Raw genomic sequence first — 10,000 nt, forward strand, 5'->3', positions numbered from 1 at the left:
TGGCATTGTCTCTACATAGTATGTATGTGGCAGTGGCAGTGGCTCTACATAGTGTGTCAGTGACAGTGGCAGTGGCTGTTTAAAGCTGTGTGTTTCACTGCTGGAGCATCACCCTGGCTGTCTCTAAAAAGGGAAGTGGAAAAGCTTACAGCACCTGGTATTCCCAGGCGTTCTACCATCCAAGTACTAACCAGGCCCGACCCTGCTTAGCTTCCGAGATCAGACGAGATCGGGCGTGTTCAGAGTGGTATGGCCTTAACCCTGTAAGCCTGTGGGCCCTTTGCATACACGCTCCTTATAGTGTGTATGTGGCAGTGGCAGTGGCTCTACATAGTGTGTATGTGACAGTGGCTCTACACAGTGTGTATGTGACAGTGGCAGTGGCACTTTAAAGTTGGGTGTTTCACTGCTGGAGCAGCGCCCTGGCTGTCTCTAAAAAGCGAAGTGGAAAAGCTTACAGCACGTGGTATTCTCAGGAGGTCTCCCATCCAAGTACTAACCAGGCCCGAGCCTGCTTAGCTACCGAGATCAGACGAGATCGGGCGTGTTCAGAGTGGTATGGCCGTAAGCCTCTGGCCTCTTCGCATACACGCTCCTTATAGTGTGTATGTGGCAGTGGCAGTGGCAGTGGCTCTACATAGTGTGTATGTGACAGTGGCAGTGGCAGTGGCTCTACATAGTGTGTATGTGGCAGTGACAGTGGCACTTTAAAGTTGGGTGTTTCACTGCTGGAGCAGCACCCTGGCTGTCTCTAAAAAGGGCCCGACCCTGCTTAGCTTCCGAGACCAGACGAGATCGGGCGTGTTCAGAGTGGTATGGCCGTAAGCCTGTGGGCCCTTCGCATACACGCTCCTTATAGTGTGTATGTGACAGTGGCTCTACATAGTGTGTATGTGACAGTGGCAGTGGCACTTTAAAGTTGGGTGTTTCACTGCTGGAGCAGCACCCTGGCTGTCTCAAAAAACGGCCCGACCCTGCTTAGCTTCCGAGATCTGTTGAGATCGGGCGTGTTCAGAGTGGTATGGCCGTAAGCCTCTGGGCCCTTCGCATACACGCTCCTTATAGTGTGTATGTGGCAGTGGCAGTGGCAGTGGCTCTACATAGTGTGTATATGACAGTGGCAGTGGCACTTTAAAGTTGGGTGTTTCACTGCTGGAGCAGCACCCTGGCTATCTCTAAAAAGGGAAGTGGAAAAGCTTACAGCACCTGGTGTTCCCAGGCAGTCTCCCATCCAAGTACTAACCAGGCCCGATCCTGCTTAGCTTCCGAGATCAGACGAGATCAGGCGTGTTCAGATTGGTATGGCCGTAAGCCAGTGGGCCCTTCGCATACCCGCTCCTTATAGTGTGTATGTGGCAGTGGCTCTACATAGTGTGTATGTGACAGTGGCACTTTAAAGTTGGGTGTTTCACTGCTGGAGCAGCGCACTGGCTGTCTCTAATAAATGAAGTGGAAAAGCTTACAGCACCTGGTATTCCCAGGCGGTCTCCCATCCAAGTACTAACCAGGCCCGACCCTGCTTAGCTTCCGAGATCAGACGAGATCGGGCGTGTGCAGAGTGGTATGGCCGTAAGCCTGTGGGTCCTTTGCATACACGCTCCTTATAGTGTGTATGTGGCAGTGGCATTGTCTCTACATAGTGTGTATGTGACAGTGGCAGTGGCACTTTAAAGTTGGGTGTTTCACTGCTGGAGCAGCACCCTGGCTGTCTCTAAAAAAGGAAGTGGAAAAGCTTACAGCACCTGGTATTCCCAGGCGGTCTCCCATCCAAGTACTGACCAGGCCCGACCCTGCTTAGTTTCCGAGATCAGACGACATCAGGCTTTTTCAGAGTGATATGGCCGTAAGCCTGTGGGCCCTTTGCATACACGCTCCTTATAGTGTGTATGTGGCAGTGGCTCTACATAGTGTGTATGTGACAGTGGCAGTGGCACTTTAAAGTTGGGTGTTTCACTGCTGTAGCAGCACCCTGGCTGTCTCTAAAAAGTGAAGTGGAAAAGCTTACAGCACCTGGTATTCCCAGGCGGTCTCCCGTCCAAGTACTACCAGGCCCGACCCTGCTTAGCTTCCGAGATCAGACGAGATCGGGCGTGTTCAGAGTGGTATGGCCGTAAGCCTGTACGCCATTTGCATACACGCTCCTTATAGTGTGTATGTGGCAGTGGCATTGTGTCTACATAGTGTGTATGTGGCAGTGGCAGTGGCTCTACATAGTGTGTATATGACAGTGGCAGTGGCACTTTAACGTTGGGTGTTTCACTGCTGGAGCAGCACCCTGGCTGTCTTTAAAAAGGGAAGTGGAAAAGCTTACAGCACCTGGTATTCCCAGGCGGTCTCCCATCCAAGTACTAACCAGGCCGGACACAGCTTAGCTTCCGAGATCAGACGAGATCGGGCGTGTTCAGAGTGGTATGGCCGTAAGCCTCTGGGCCCTTCGCATACACGCTCCTTATAGTGTGTATGTGGCAGTGGCAGTGGCAGTGGATTTACATAGTGTGTATGTGACAGTGGCAGTGGCACTTTAAAGTTAGGTGTTTCACTGCTGGAGCAGTGCCATGGCTGTCTCTAAAAAGTGAAGTGGAAAAGCTTGCAGCACCTGGTATTCCCAGGCGGTCTCCCATCCAAGTACTAACCAGGCCCAACCCTGCTTAGCTTCCGAGATCAGACGAGATCGGGCGTGTTCAGAGTGGTATGGCCGTAAGCCTGTGGGCCCTTTGCAGACACGCTCCTTATAGTGTGTTTGTGGCAGTGGCATTGTCTCTACATAGTGTGTATGTGACAGTGGCAGTGGCACTTTAAAGTTGGGTGTTTCACTGCTGGAGCAGCACCCTGGCTGTCTCTAAAAAGGGAAGTGGAAAAGCTTACAGCACCTGGTATTCCCAGGCATTCTCCCATCCAAGTACTAACCATGGCCGACCCTGCTTACCTTCCGAGATCAGACGAGATCGGGCATCCTCAGAGTGGTATGGCCGTAAGTTTTGGGGCCTTCGCATACACGCTCCTTATAGTGTGTATGTGGCAGTGGCAGTGGCTCTACATAGTGTGTATGTGACAGTGGCTCTACATAGTGTGTATGTGACAGTGGCTCTACATAGTGTGTATGTGACATTGGCAGTGGCTCTACATAGTGTGTATGTGACAGTGGCAGTGGCAGTGGTAGTGGCTCTACATAGTGTGTATGTGACAGTGGCAGTGGCACTTTAAAGTTGGGTGTTTCACTGCTGGAGCAGCACCCTGGCTGTATCTAAAAAGGACCCGACCCTGCTTAGCTTCCGAGATCGGACGAGATCGGGCGTGTTCAGAGTGGTATGGCCGTAAGCCTGTGGGCCCTTTGCATACACGCTCCTTATAGTGTGTATGTGGCAGTGGCATTGTCTCTACATAGTGTGTATGTGACAATCCCAATCAGTTCAGCCTGCAGAAAGCTCCAGCAAAATTGCCCACCAGCCCAACTCGTGGGACCACGCTTAAGCACCTCCCCGCGGACTACAGCTTGACAGTCGCGTCCAACGCAGCTTCGTGGCCCTGGTGCTCCGTATCTGTGGCACTCTGCTCAAGGCGTGGAGCGTTCAATGTGTTCAGCTAGGTGTTTCACTGCTGGAGCAGCACCCTGGCTGTCTCTGAAAAGGGAAGTGGAAAAGCTTACAGCACCTGGTATTCCCAGGCGGAATCCCATCAAAGTACTAACCAGGCTTGATCCTGCTTAGCTTCCGAGATCAGACGAGATCGGGGGTGTTCAGAGTGGTATGGCCGTAAGCCTGTGGGACCTTTGCATACACGCTCCTTATAGTGTGTATGTGGCAGTGGCAGTGTCTCTACATAGTGTGTATTTGACAGTGGCTCTTCATAGTGTGTATGTGGCAGTGGCTCTACATAGTGTGTAAGTGACAGTGGCAGTGGCTCTTTAAAGCTGTGTGTTTCACTGCTGGAGCATCAACATGGCTGTCTCTAAAGAGGGAAGTGGAAAAGCTTACAGCACCTGGTATTCCCAGTCTGTCTCCCATCAAAGTGCTAACCAGGCCTGACCCTCCTTAGCTTCCGAGATCAGACGAGATCGGGCGTGTTCAGAGTGGTATGGCCGTAAGCCTGTGGGACATTTGCATACACGCTCCTTATAGTGTGTATGTGGCAGTGGCAGTGGCTATACATAGTGTGTTTGTGGCAGTGGCAGTGGCTCTACAAAGTGTGTATGTGACAGTGGCAGTGGCACTTTAAAGTTGGGTGTTTCACTGCTGGAGCAGCGCCCTGGCTGTCTCTAAAAAGTGAAGTGGAAAAGCTTACAGTACGTGGTATTCCCAGGAGGTCTCCCATCCAAGTACTAACCAGGCCCGACCCTGCTTAGCTACCGAGATCAGACGAGATCGGGCGTGTTCAGAGTGGTATGGCCGTAAGGCTGTGGGCCCTTGACATACACGCTCCTTATAGTGTGTATGTGGCAGTGACAGTGGCTCTACATAGTGTGTATGTGACAGTGGCAGTGGCACTTTAAAGTTGGGTGTTTCACTGCTGGAGCAGCACCCTGGCTGTCTCTAAAAAGGGAAGTGGAAAAGCTTACAGCAACTGGTATTCCCAGGAGGTCTCCCATCCAAGTACTAACCAGACCCGAACCTGCTTAGCTTCCGAGATCAGACGAGATCGGGCGTGTTCAGAGTGGTATGGCCGTAAGCCTCTGGGCCCTTCGCATACACGCTCCTTATAGTGTGTATGTGGCAGTGGCAGTGGCAGTGGCTCTACATAGTGTGTATGTGACAGTGGCACTTTAAAGTTGGGTGTTTCACTGCTGGAGCAGCGCCCTGGCTGTCTCTAAAAAGTGAAGTGGAAAAGCTTACAGCACCTTGTATTCCCAGGCGGTCTCCCATCGAAGTACTAACCAGGCCTGACCCTGCTTAGCTTCCGAGATCAGACGTGATCGGGCGTGTTCAGAGTGGTATGGCCGTAAGCCTCTGGTCCCTTCGCATACACGCTCCTTATAGTGTGTATGTGGCAGTGGCAGTGGCAGTGGCTCTACATAGTGTGTATGTGACAGTGGTAGTGGCTCTTTAAAGTTGGGTGTTTCACTGCTGGAGCAGCACCCTGCCTGTCTCTAAAAAGGGAAGTGGAAAAGCTTACAGCACCTGGTATTCCCAGGCGGTCTCCCATCCAAGTACTAACCAGGCTCGACCCTGCTTAGCTTCCGAGATCAGACGAGATCGGGCGTGTTCATAGTGGTAAGGCCGTAAGACTGTGGGTCCTTTGCATACACGCTCCTTATAGTGTGTATGTGGCAGTGGCATTGTCTCTACATAGTGTGTATGTGACAGTGGCTGTGGCACTTTAAAGTTGGGTGTTTCACTGCTGGAGCAGCACCCTGGCTGTCTCTAAAAAGGGAAGTGGAAAAGCTTACAGCACCTGGTATTCCCAGGCAGTCTCCTAACTCTGCTAACGACCGACGCCTCGCCAACAGCCTCAACGACTTCTACTGTCGCTTTGAAAGACAATGGGACAGTCCTAACACCATCCCCCACACCATCACCCACCAGCTCCAGCCCAACAGCCCCAACCCCCTCATCACAACTGGGGCTGAACTCTCACACCTCCTACCACCACAGCTTCCCCCCACAGCGCCCCCCACTCCTCCAGCATCAACACCTCTGTCTGTCCTTGAAAGAGATGTGAACAGGCTCTTCAAGAGACAAAACCCGCGTAAAGCTGCTGGACCAGACTCCATCTCCCCATCCTGCCTGAAGCGCTGCGCCGATCAGCTGTCTCCGGTGTTCACGGACATCTTCAACACCTCACTGGAGACATGCCACGTGCCAGCCTGCTTCAAGGCCTCCACCATCATCCCCGTCCCCAAAAAACCAGGGCCCACTGGATTAAATGACTACAGACCCGTCGCCCTGACCTCTGTGGTCATGAAATCATTTGAACGCCTGGTTTTGTCCCACCTCAAATCCATCACAGACTCTCTGCTGGACCCCCTGCAGTTCGCCTACAGAGCCAACAGGTCTGTAGACGACGCCGTCAACCTGGCTCTACACTACATCCTCCAGCACCTGGACTCCGCAGGATCCTATGCCAGGATCCTGTTTGTGGACTTCAGCTCTGCCTTCAACACGATCGTCCCGGCTCTTCTTCAGGACAAGCTCTCCCAGCTCAACGTGCCTGACCCCACCTGCAGGTGGATCACAGATTTCCTGTCTGACAGGAAGCAGCACGTGAAGCTGGGGAAACACGTCTCTGACTCACGGACGATCAGCACCGGCTCCCCTCAAGGCTGCGTTCTTTCTCCTCTACTCTTCTCCCTCTACACCAACAGCTGCACCTCCAGTCACCAGTCTGTCAAGCTCCTGAAGTTCGCGGACGACACCACCCTCATCGGACTCATCTCTGGAGAGGATGAGTCTGCCTACAGGTGGGAGATTGACCATCTGAAGACCTGGTGCAACAGCAACAACCTGGAGCTTAACGCTTCAAAGACAGTGGAGATGGTTGTTGACTTCAGGAAGAGCGCAGCCCCACCCGCCCCCATCACCCTGTGTGACTCTGCAGTGGACACTGTGGAGTCCTTCCGTTTCCTGGGCTCCATCATCAGCCAGGACCTCCGGTGGGAGCTGAACATCAGCTCCGTCATCAAGAAAGCCCAACAGAGGATGTACTTCCTGAGGCAGCTGAGGAAGTTTAACCTGCCACAAACAATGCTGGTTCACTTCTACACTGCCATCATAGAGTCCATCCTCACCTCCTCCATCACCGTCTGGTACGCTGCTGCCTCCACCAAGGACAGACGCAGACTGCAGCGTATCATCCGCTCTGCAGAGAGGGTGATCGGCTGCAACCTTCCATCTCTTCAGGACCTGTACTCCTCCAGGACCCTGAGGAGAGCAGGGAAGATCGCTGCCGACCCCTCCCACCCCGGACACCATCTGTTCGACCCCCTCCCCTCTGGCAGGAGGCTGCGGTCCATCAGGACCAAAACCTCCCGCCACAAAAACAGTTTCTTCCCCTCTGCAGTCAACCTGACAAACTCTCACTGACCCCCCCCCAGAACACAAACACAAGCTATACGTTATATTAACGTACATCACCCCTGTCCCCACTGCGTTACATTAACGCACCCACCCCCTACTGGACACTTTATCTGGACACTTTACTTTATTCTGGTCACTGCACTGTTGTTATTTATCTTATCTTATTTTTTTTTATTTTTATTTTTATTTTTATTCTTATTCTTATTTTAGCTTTTATATTCTACTTATTTGTTATCAAAACAATAGCACCTTCAGACCACAGCAAATTCCTTGTGATGTATGTTACTTGGCAATAAACAGTTTCTGATTCTGATTCTGATTCTGATTCTGATTCCAAGTACTAACCAGGCCCGACCCTGCTTAGCTTCCGAGATCAGATGAGATCGGGCATGTTCAGAGTGGTATGGCCGTAAGCCTCTGGGCCCTTCGCATACACGCTCCTTATAGTGTGTATGTGGCAGTGGCTCTACTTAGTGTGTATGTGACAGTTGCAGTAGCAGTGGCTCTACATAGTGTGTATGTGACAGTGGCTCTCCATAGTGTGTATGTGACAGTGGCAGTGGCACTTTAAATTTGGGTGTTTCACTGCTGCAGCAGCGCCCTGGCTGTCTCTAAAAAGTGAAGTGGAAAAGCTTACAGCACCTGGTATTCCCAGGCGGGCTCCCATCCAAGTACTAACCAGGACGGACCTTGCTTAGCTTCCGAGATCAGATGAGATCGGGCATGTTCAGAGTGGTATGGCCGTAAGCCTGTAAGCTTGTGGGCACTTTGCATACACGCTCCTTATAGTGTCTATGTGGCAGTGGCATTGTCTCTATATAGTGTGTATGTGGCAGTGGCAGTGGCTCTACATAGTGTGTATGTGGCAGTGGCTCTCCATAGTGTGTATGTGACAGTGGCAGTGGCACTTTAAAGTTGGGTGTTTCACTGCTGGAGCAGCGCCCTGGCTGTCTCTAAAAAGAGAAGTGGAAAAGCTTACAGCACCTGGTATTCCCAGGCAGTCTCCCATCCAAGTACTAACCAGGCCCGACCCTGCTTAGCTTCCGAGATCAGACGAGATCGGGCGTGTTCAGAGTGGTATGGCCGTAAGCCTCTAGGCCCTTCGCATACACGCTCCTTATAGTGTGTATGTGGCAGTGGCACTGGCTCTACATAGTGTGTATGTGGCAGTGGCAGTGGCATTGTCTCTACATAGTGTGTATGTGACAGTGGCTGTGGCACTTTAAAGTTGGGTGTTTCACTGCTGGAGCAGCACCCTGGCTGTCTCTAAAATGGGCCAGACACTGCTTAGCTTCCGAGATCAGACGAGATCGGGCGTGTTAAGAGTGGTATGGCCGTAAGCTTGTGGGCCCTTTGCATACACGCTCCTTATAGTGTGTATGTGGCAGTGGCAGTGGCAATGGCTCTACATAATGTGTATGTGACAGTGGCTCTACATAGTGTGTATGTGACAGTGGCAGTGGCAGTGGCTCTACATAGTGTGTATGTGACAGTGGCAGTGGCACTTTAAAGTTGGGTGTTTCACTGCTGGAGCAGCACCCAGGCTGTCTCTAAAAAGGGCCCGACCCTGCTTAGCTCCGAGATCAGACGAGATCAGGCGTGTTCAGAGTGGAATGGCCGTAAGCCTCTGGGCCCTTCGCATACACGCTCCTTATAGTGTGTATGTGGCAGTGGCATTGTCTCTACATAGTGTGTATGTGACAATCCCACGCAGTTCAGCCTGCAGAAAGCTCCAGCAACCTTGCCCACCAGCCCAACTCGTGGGCCCACGCTTAAGCACCTCCCCGCGGACTACAGCTTGACAGGCGCGTCCGACGCAGCTTCGTGGCCCTGGTGCTCCGTATCTCTGGCACTCTGCTCAAGGCCTGGAGCGTTCAATGAGTTCAGCTGGGTGTTTCACTGCTGGAGCAGCAGCCTGGCTGTCTCTAAAAAGGGAAGTGGAAAAGCTTACAGCACCTAGTATTCCCAGGCATTCTCCCATCCAACTACTAACCAGGCCCGACCCTGCTTACCTTCCGAGATCAGACGAGATCGGGCGTGTTCAGAGTGGTATGGCCGTAAGCCTGTAAGCCTGTGGGCACTTTGCATACACGCTCCTTATAGTGTGTATGTGGCAGTGGCAGTGGCTCTACATAGTGTGTATGTGACAGTGGCTGTGGCTCTTTATAGTGTGTATGTGACAGTGGCACTTTAAAGTTTGGTGTTTCACTGCTGGAGCAGCACCCTGGCTGTCCCTTAAAAGGGAAGTGGAAATGCTTACAGCACCTGGTATTCCCAGGCAGTCTCCCATCCAAGTACTAAGTTTTGGGACCTTCGCATACACGTTCCTTATAATGTGTATGTGGCAGTGGCAGTGGCTCTACATAGTGTGTATGTGACAGTGGCAGTGGCTCTTTAAAGCTGGGTCTTTCACTGCTGGAGCAGCACCCTGGCTGTCTCTGAAAAGGGAAGTGGAAAAGCTTGCAGCACCTGGTATTCCCAGGCGGAATCCCATGAAAGTATTAACCAGGCTTGATCCTGCTTAGCTTCCGAGATCAGACGAGATCGGGGGTGTTCAGAGTGGTATGGCCGTAAGCCTGTGGGACCTTTGCATACATGCTCCTTATAGTGTGTATGTGGCAGTGGCATTGTCTCTACATAGTGTGTATGTGACAGTGGCACTTTAAAGTTTGGTGTTTCACTGCTGGAGCAGCACCCTGGCTGTCTCTAAAAAGGGAAGAGGAAAAGCTTACAGCACCTGGTATTCCCAGGCGGTCTCCCATCCAAGTACTAACCAGGCCCGAGCCAGCTTAGCTTCCGAGATCAGACGAGATCGGGCGTGTTCAGAGTGGTATGGCCGTAAGCCTCTGGGCCCTTCGCATACACGCTCCTTATAGTGTGTATGTGGCAGTGGCAGTGGCTCTACATAGTGTGTATGTGACAGTGGCAGTGGCACTTTAAAGTTGGGTGTTTCACTGCTGGAGCAGCTCCCTGGCTGTCTCTAAAAAGTG

The 10,000-nt window shown here is 52.1% G+C and overlaps 14 non-coding genes and 6 pseudogenes across 14 annotated transcripts; all 20 read right to left on the minus strand.

The window, feature by feature from the left end:
* Nucleotides 1-142: 142 nt before the first annotated feature.
* On the minus strand, nt 143-261 carry LOC139307387 (5S ribosomal RNA; annotated as a pseudogene).
* Nucleotides 262-451: 190 nt separating this feature from the next.
* LOC139305026 (5S ribosomal RNA) lies at nt 452-570 on the minus strand. The gene has a single exon (XR_011599209.1). It is a non-coding gene; the product is annotated as a 5S ribosomal RNA (ribosomal RNA).
* Nucleotides 571-1,194: 624 nt separating this feature from the next.
* On the minus strand, nt 1,195-1,313 carry LOC139304551 (5S ribosomal RNA). The gene has a single exon (XR_011599128.1). It is a non-coding gene; the product is annotated as a 5S ribosomal RNA (ribosomal RNA).
* Nucleotides 1,314-1,456: 143 nt separating this feature from the next.
* LOC139307337 (5S ribosomal RNA) lies at nt 1,457-1,575 on the minus strand. The gene has a single exon (XR_011599647.1). It is a non-coding gene; the product is annotated as a 5S ribosomal RNA (ribosomal RNA).
* Nucleotides 1,576-1,730: 155 nt separating this feature from the next.
* Nucleotides 1,731-1,849, minus strand: LOC139307414 (5S ribosomal RNA; annotated as a pseudogene).
* A 149-nt stretch (nt 1,850-1,998) lies between these two features.
* On the minus strand, nt 1,999-2,116 carry LOC139282162 (5S ribosomal RNA). The gene has a single exon (XR_011597278.1). It is a non-coding gene; the product is annotated as a 5S ribosomal RNA (ribosomal RNA).
* A 188-nt stretch (nt 2,117-2,304) lies between these two features.
* Nucleotides 2,305-2,423, minus strand: LOC139304415 (5S ribosomal RNA). The gene has a single exon (XR_011599106.1). It is a non-coding gene; the product is annotated as a 5S ribosomal RNA (ribosomal RNA).
* A 161-nt stretch (nt 2,424-2,584) lies between these two features.
* On the minus strand, nt 2,585-2,703 carry LOC139281771 (5S ribosomal RNA). Its single transcript, XR_011596904.1, has one exon. It is a non-coding gene; the product is annotated as a 5S ribosomal RNA (ribosomal RNA).
* A 155-nt stretch (nt 2,704-2,858) lies between these two features.
* LOC139307838 (5S ribosomal RNA) lies at nt 2,859-2,977 on the minus strand (annotated as a pseudogene).
* Nucleotides 2,978-3,639: 662 nt separating this feature from the next.
* LOC139307517 (5S ribosomal RNA) lies at nt 3,640-3,758 on the minus strand (annotated as a pseudogene).
* Nucleotides 3,759-3,967: 209 nt separating this feature from the next.
* LOC139307786 (5S ribosomal RNA) lies at nt 3,968-4,086 on the minus strand (annotated as a pseudogene).
* Nucleotides 4,087-4,274: 188 nt separating this feature from the next.
* On the minus strand, nt 4,275-4,393 carry LOC139305564 (5S ribosomal RNA). The gene has a single exon (XR_011599295.1). It is a non-coding gene; the product is annotated as a 5S ribosomal RNA (ribosomal RNA).
* A 155-nt stretch (nt 4,394-4,548) lies between these two features.
* On the minus strand, nt 4,549-4,667 carry LOC139303816 (5S ribosomal RNA). The gene has a single exon (XR_011598984.1). It is a non-coding gene; the product is annotated as a 5S ribosomal RNA (ribosomal RNA).
* A 155-nt stretch (nt 4,668-4,822) lies between these two features.
* Nucleotides 4,823-4,941, minus strand: LOC139305107 (5S ribosomal RNA). The gene has a single exon (XR_011599224.1). It is a non-coding gene; the product is annotated as a 5S ribosomal RNA (ribosomal RNA).
* A 161-nt stretch (nt 4,942-5,102) lies between these two features.
* On the minus strand, nt 5,103-5,221 carry LOC139305757 (5S ribosomal RNA). The gene has a single exon (XR_011599334.1). It is a non-coding gene; the product is annotated as a 5S ribosomal RNA (ribosomal RNA).
* Nucleotides 5,222-7,640: 2,419 nt separating this feature from the next.
* LOC139307311 (5S ribosomal RNA) lies at nt 7,641-7,759 on the minus strand. Its single transcript, XR_011599633.1, has one exon. It is a non-coding gene; the product is annotated as a 5S ribosomal RNA (ribosomal RNA).
* A 223-nt stretch (nt 7,760-7,982) lies between these two features.
* LOC139281777 (5S ribosomal RNA) lies at nt 7,983-8,101 on the minus strand. Its single transcript, XR_011596909.1, has one exon. It is a non-coding gene; the product is annotated as a 5S ribosomal RNA (ribosomal RNA).
* Nucleotides 8,102-8,954: 853 nt separating this feature from the next.
* LOC139307201 (5S ribosomal RNA) lies at nt 8,955-9,073 on the minus strand. The gene has a single exon (XR_011599595.1). It is a non-coding gene; the product is annotated as a 5S ribosomal RNA (ribosomal RNA).
* A 394-nt stretch (nt 9,074-9,467) lies between these two features.
* On the minus strand, nt 9,468-9,586 carry LOC139281700 (5S ribosomal RNA; annotated as a pseudogene).
* Nucleotides 9,587-9,735: 149 nt separating this feature from the next.
* Nucleotides 9,736-9,854, minus strand: LOC139282134 (5S ribosomal RNA). The gene has a single exon (XR_011597250.1). It is a non-coding gene; the product is annotated as a 5S ribosomal RNA (ribosomal RNA).
* Nucleotides 9,855-10,000: the final 146 nt, after the last annotated feature.

Source organism: Enoplosus armatus, chromosome 2 (genome assembly GCF_043641665.1).
Source record: "Enoplosus armatus isolate fEnoArm2 chromosome 2, fEnoArm2.hap1, whole genome shotgun sequence".
Lineage (NCBI taxonomy): Eukaryota > Metazoa > Chordata > Actinopteri > Centrarchiformes > Enoplosidae > Enoplosus > Enoplosus armatus.